The sequence below is a fragment of the Ranitomeya variabilis genome, chromosome 1 (assembly GCF_051348905.1).
Source record: "Ranitomeya variabilis isolate aRanVar5 chromosome 1, aRanVar5.hap1, whole genome shotgun sequence".
Taxonomy (NCBI): Eukaryota; Metazoa; Chordata; class Amphibia; order Anura; family Dendrobatidae; genus Ranitomeya; species Ranitomeya variabilis.
In genome coordinates this window covers 568,899,423-568,905,422 of record NC_135232.1, presented here as the reverse complement: position 1 = coordinate 568,905,422, position 6,000 = coordinate 568,899,423, and the positions used below count along the sequence as shown (strand labels likewise).

Here is a 6,000-nt window from a genome sequence, read left to right as displayed (position 1 = left end):
CTGCAGCAAAAAAGTCCTGTGTGAACGTACCCAAAAAACGCACCAAATACGCACCAAAATAACGCACCTAAATTAGCATAAAAAAAAGCAGCAAAAAAAAAAGCAGCAAAAAAGTCCTGTGTGAACGTACCCTAAGAACTGTCAATGTGACGCCTGTGCTCAATGTTGTCTGCCTTTCACCTAAACATTTCTATATCTGCAGCCCAAAAATACTGGAAATGCACCAGTAAATATGCCCCAATACTTGATTTACCTTTCTCCCATCTTGGTCACCTACCCAATAATCTCAGAGTGATGTGGCCTAAAGGGATCTTGTCAGCTGATTCATCCCTCCAAAACCTCAGGTAGCATGAATCAGCCCCTGACTGGTCTAAAAGAATGACCAAAGACCAATAGCAAAATTTGACCTAACTGTAATGAAAAGCTCTAAATACTAGTCTACAAGGCCTTGCTAAGAGTAGGGCATCAATGACTTGTTTACCCAAAGTTGTCAGGATTTACTACTACTTAGCAACAACCAATTGTGTAAAACTTTTCAAAACACTGGATACATAATTTATGTGAACTACTTTAACACCGTCCATAGCTGCTCCCATTACATCTGTACTATGTTATTAGACAGACTCCTGTTATTAAGCAATAATCGAGGGAGGCACATGAGAAAGTAGAAAGCTATAGCTGATTCAATGGACAACGCCCTTGTTTCTCCCATAAAAAAGGTATAAAAGCGGCACGTCGGTCACAATACAGCAAAGTGACAAGATGCCGTCATTGGGTTACCTGCTGCTGTTATCCTTGGCTGTTGCATTAATATCCCCGTCATCAGGATTATCTTACGGAAAACCACGTAAGACTCAAGAAAGCAGACACTGTTTCACAGATCTGTCTGTAACTTAGAATGAATAGCAAGTGTTTTATCAGCTGTACAGACCCCACGGGAATATGTACATGCCATGTGTAGACTTAGGTATTATATATGCAGATGCCATGTCTATGACATATTCAGATAACGTCCTCTTATCTTGCACTATGTCATAGTTTTCTTATATAGGTAATTGGATATAAAAATAGTATAATCTAACAATATAATTGTAAAGCATATTGTACAAAAGTATGAGGTTTTAAAAAAATAGAAAATGTAATCTTTTTTTCTGTAGAAACAGTGCCACACTTGTCAATGTGCTGAGAAGGGGGCAGGAGTGCAATACTAGAACGCGGCTCATAAACAAGCTTGAGGCTATTTTGGACTTTCCTTATTTTATAAAGATATGAATTCAAAGTGTTTTTCCGAAATATTGTACTAAATGTTTTATAGCATTAAATATGTATGTCATATTAAACAGGTTGCACAAATATTTTGTGAATTATCAAAACATTTTAATCAAAATTTCTACCAAAAAAACATTTTAATGAATTGGTGTCACATGAGCATCATCAAATACTGATGTTCTTCACTTGAGATGCCTTGTCTAATCACTTTCAAAAAGTAGAAGCAACTACTGCCAGAGACCTTTCTTCCATCTTTGGGTCATTTTGCCTTACACCCTTATTCCATCTTTAGGTAATTTCCTTTTTTTTTTCCTTGCAGTGCTTTTCATAAAATTACTGTAAGTTATTTAGCATGGGTTCTACTGCTCTGACACGATAATAATAAACTAATTGACAGATTACATTTGAATATCCACCATTTGAAGAACCATATAATTTGTATTAATAACCTTGAAATATTGATAGAATTCATCCAAAGCCACCATGATTTCATCTCCAGGGTTCCATGATCTGCTTCCAACACCATAACAAATGGTGGTCAATGATGACATCTTATCAGATGGTCATTGCAGTAAATTGCTTGGCATGGCAATAGAGTTTAGCAAAGTTCTTGTGTCCCTTAGGTTCCCAAAAACTAGGTAAGTTGCCCTGAATGTGGAAAGAAATTTAAGTATTAACAAGGGCAGTAGATAGCAGTAGAGGCTTAACAGAACATATGTCTTCATAGGGAAATAGGTCCCACTCTCCAGGGTGTAACAAGACACTATTTTAAAATCTATCCAATGTTCAACAATATTAATCGATAAAGACTGAAACTTTGGTTCCAGGTTTCAGAATTTTGAGTGCCTTGATCTAAAAAGTCCAAAATGTATTTTTGAAATAGTCAACAATAACATCTGAGTGAAAAGCATCATATTTGACATATGTTGGAGGCTTTCATCAGAAAGTTATGGGTTGTAGTCATGCCACTCCATAATTCTCTACCCCCTCCACATCTTGGTTCCATCTCAATAAGGTGTTGAGGCACAAGAAACCTTTCTAGAATCTGAATCTGATTTCCAGAAGGTAACGGTTGGGCACAGGAGATTTAATGACTCTTTTAGGAGTTGCAGGAGATTTTGAGCCTACTGGACATTCCCAGTAGAGTAGGCAAGTGTGGCATGTATCAACAAAGAATGCTTTAAACATTTTACTTCTCACCCACAAAGATGCAAACACATGCACAAATTGATGTGCAACCATAGAATACAACATTTTTCTTTCTGTTGCAGAATGTCCTACGGTTGTGAACAGCTGTCAGAATCTACCTTCTTGCACGTCAGATTCTCAATGCGGAAGCACAGGGAGTTGTTGTAGTAGTGGATGTGGTCTACGATGTATTAATAGTAAGTGCTAATCTTCTACTTAAATCTTTTTGTGATTTGTAAATGTGTTTTTTATTTTTTATTTTTTTATAGTTCAAAGTAAGAGGGTTAGATAAATTTCCTCTCGGTGTTGAAATCAAATTATAAAGGGTTATTCCAACCTTTAAAAGTTATCCCCTATCCTGACAGCTGATGTCCAACTGCTGGGGCTTCCACCATTCCCAACAACAATGCTCCTCAGAGCTCAGAGCTTGGCTTTTTCCAGAAGACAGGACTCTGCTGGTGTGCTCCTCTAGTGAGCCTTTTGACATAATGGCATCGATTGTTCTACAGCACTATGCATATTAGCTCTACACAAAATGAAATAACCTATCTTGTAATAACCACTTAGGAGAGGTAACTACTAGTGATAAGTGACTCTACTAATTCAAATTCAGCAGTTTGGTCAAATTTGTTCAGGAAATTTGATTTTCATCAAAGTTAATCAATGTAAATTGAATGATCCCAATTAAGCTCCAAGGTCCCTTTAGACACTAGAACATAATAAATGGAGGGTGAATGTAAAATTAGTACTCATATTGCTGATCACTAGTCCCCAATGCAGTCCTCTGTGAAGCTCACGGGGGCTCTTCTTTCCTTCGTCACAATGAGCAACATCCTTCTTCCACCATCTTCATCTTCTCTAGACCCTGCACGTTAAAAATTTCAGATGCCATGATGTACTCCATCCGAACCTTTGACTAGGCCACAAGTGACACATGTTGTGACATCAGAGCCCTACTTTGGTGCACCTATCTCTTTCTATCTGTAGGGTGCCAACCTCCACTGACTGGCAGTTCCAATCAGGTTAAAAGTGTGAGGGTTATGTTAGTTCAGCACGGTTGTCTGTATGTTGATTCTGTCTATGGTTTTAAAGTGACTAATAAAATGTTAAGTTTTATCTACAATATCATTATGATATAAGGTTCTTTTTGTTTTTTCATGAAAAAACAGTCTCAAAGTCACTGGAATTTGTCGAAGCGTTCCAGAGTTATTACCACATAAAGTGACACTGGTCAGATTTTTTAAATTTGGCTCTGTCACTAAGTGGTTAAGTCAATGCCAAGCCTTTAATGAGCCTTGGATAAAAGTTAGGCCCAAAACTCTGCTACAGACAGCCTGTTTGGGGGTGTTTACCACTCATCAGTGTAGAGCAGAGTGTGGTTGGCGGAGAACCCATATATAATTATGTTTGACATGTGCCCTAATGATTGATATATTATAGACAAGTTTACTGTTTGCCTAGTTAGGAGGTGTTAATTGCTCTCTGGCATTCCTAAGTGCATATATTGAGACAGGGAATTCAGTCTGAGGCTTGCTTTATAAGTGGCTTGGAAACTAGTGGAGTTAAAAAAAACATGTTTAAAAGAGGAGTTCAATGTCTCTAAGCATTTAATTTTAGACAACCTTTTTTTATTTTTTTCTGTTTGTTTGGATAATGGATTAGAGTTGGGTTGGAGGATTTCTTTGCCATATGTATACACAAGTAGAGGACTGTACTAATCCATCATGTTAGAGTTCCTGGATTGAAAGTAGTAGACCAACTCAATTGTTCTCTTCTTTAATTTCCGTCTTCTTTTTTTCCCAAGAATTTTTCAGTTTCTTCGAAAATTTATTTTCATGCGGAGGAGGACCATGTGGACAGTCAAACAGCGGATGTTCTAGCGGCAGATGTGGACAATCTAGTGGACAATATGGACAATCTGGGGGACAATATGGACAATATGGAGGACAATTTGGAGGATTTTTTGGGAAGAAAAAGAAATAAGCTTATTTTGAATAATTTAAAAAAAGTATTAAATACATAAAAATGAAAAATTGTATCACTGAAATATTTTTATGTTCCGCAAAAAAACATTTAATATCTAAAAATAGCATTGTAGTTTCCTTTTTATCTAGAAAATTTTAAACATTTAAAAAAAAAAATACACAGGCCCTATCGATATATTAAATAAACAAATGTAATTTTTCTACATTTAGGAAAATATCTGGATACTCTGTATTCATTTGTACAAATAAACTTGCTGACATGCTCAGTTCCAAACATTTATTTACGATAATTGCGGTAAATTCTGGGACCACCTATTAAAGGACAAATCAACAAAATGCAAAAATGTGAAAAAATTAAACATGAGAACCTAAGGTTAGACGTGCAACAGTTTTTACAAGAATTTACATAAATTCTTATTACTTTAAGGTGTTGCCTTTCGAGATGGGTGGACTGATTATCAGGACTCTGATCCACCGGCTAGGTCAGTACATGGAGGTATACAGGTACGGACTGGGCTGAAATTCAGTCCTGGCATTAGAAATCACACAGGCCCATGTTGTCCCCGTCCCCATGAACAATATGGAATGTATTACTAATATTATCCTGGATGGAGGAAAGGGAAATTTTCTACAAGACCAATATTTCTAATGATACCCGTGGCCTTCTAGGGTAAGTGATGGAGTCAGCAACTTTGTGCTCCATCACAACTCTCAACAGTATGGGTATGTTGAGAACACCGATTCTGTTAACAATGTAGCCGACAAGGCAGCCCACAACCAGACAGGCCCTTCTGGCATTTGCCAGAGTTGCCAGATGGCCAGTCCGGCCCTGGAGGTATAGCAGGAAACTGGTGAAAAAGTGATGTTTCACAAGAAACCCTTTAAACATCTTTTTTAGTCTGCCTTATAACATGGCTTGTAGCATAGACCATTTCTAAAAATTTCTCATTGGTGAACTAAAATCTGTTTAGTTGGGAGGGAATAAAAGTTGATTCCTTACATTAACATGTTTATTGTGTGAAGTCATAGCCTGGGGAAAGTCTTTTGGTGTAAAAACTTCTGTCATGGTACAGAAGGAGAGGGGACTTGCCCTGCAGGGCTTACATATTACAAGACATAGAGAAGGAGACAGTAGGTCAGGGATTGAACCAACTCAGGCAGTAATGAAGTGGGAGGAGTGTTATGAAAGGCTTTAGATCGTTCTAAAGAGATTATGTTTTTTGGGTTATGTTTAAAAGCTTCAATCATGGTAAACAATCTGATGTACTAAGGTAGTGTCTTCCACAATATAGAGGATGCTCTGGAGAAAGCATTGAGACAATATTGGGATAGAAGACAAGTGGAGAGTGAAGAAGGATGTCTAGGAGGAATGAAGATTACGTGTAGGAGGTGTGGTAGATTGGAATACTTGGCTGCTGATAGAGGTAGACACAGGAGCGCTTTCTCCTTACATTTTTCACTAGTTTATTGCGGTACAGCATAAACCAGGGCAGGGTTAGCAGCATAAACATGGATTTTCTGGCCTGACGGAAAGCAAAATAAAACAAATGGCGCAGTC

At 37.5% G+C, this 6,000-nt stretch overlaps 1 long non-coding RNA gene across 1 annotated transcript; it reads left to right on the top strand.

Moving 5' to 3' along the window:
• Positions 1-729: 729 nt before the first annotated feature.
• On the top strand, positions 730-5,292 carry LOC143768718 (uncharacterized). Its single transcript, XR_013213999.1, has 4 exons — positions 730-847; positions 2,541-2,654; positions 4,262-4,938; positions 5,278-5,292. It is a non-coding gene; the product is annotated as an uncharacterized LOC143768718 (long non-coding RNA).
• The last annotated feature ends 708 nt before the right edge of the window (positions 5,293-6,000 follow it).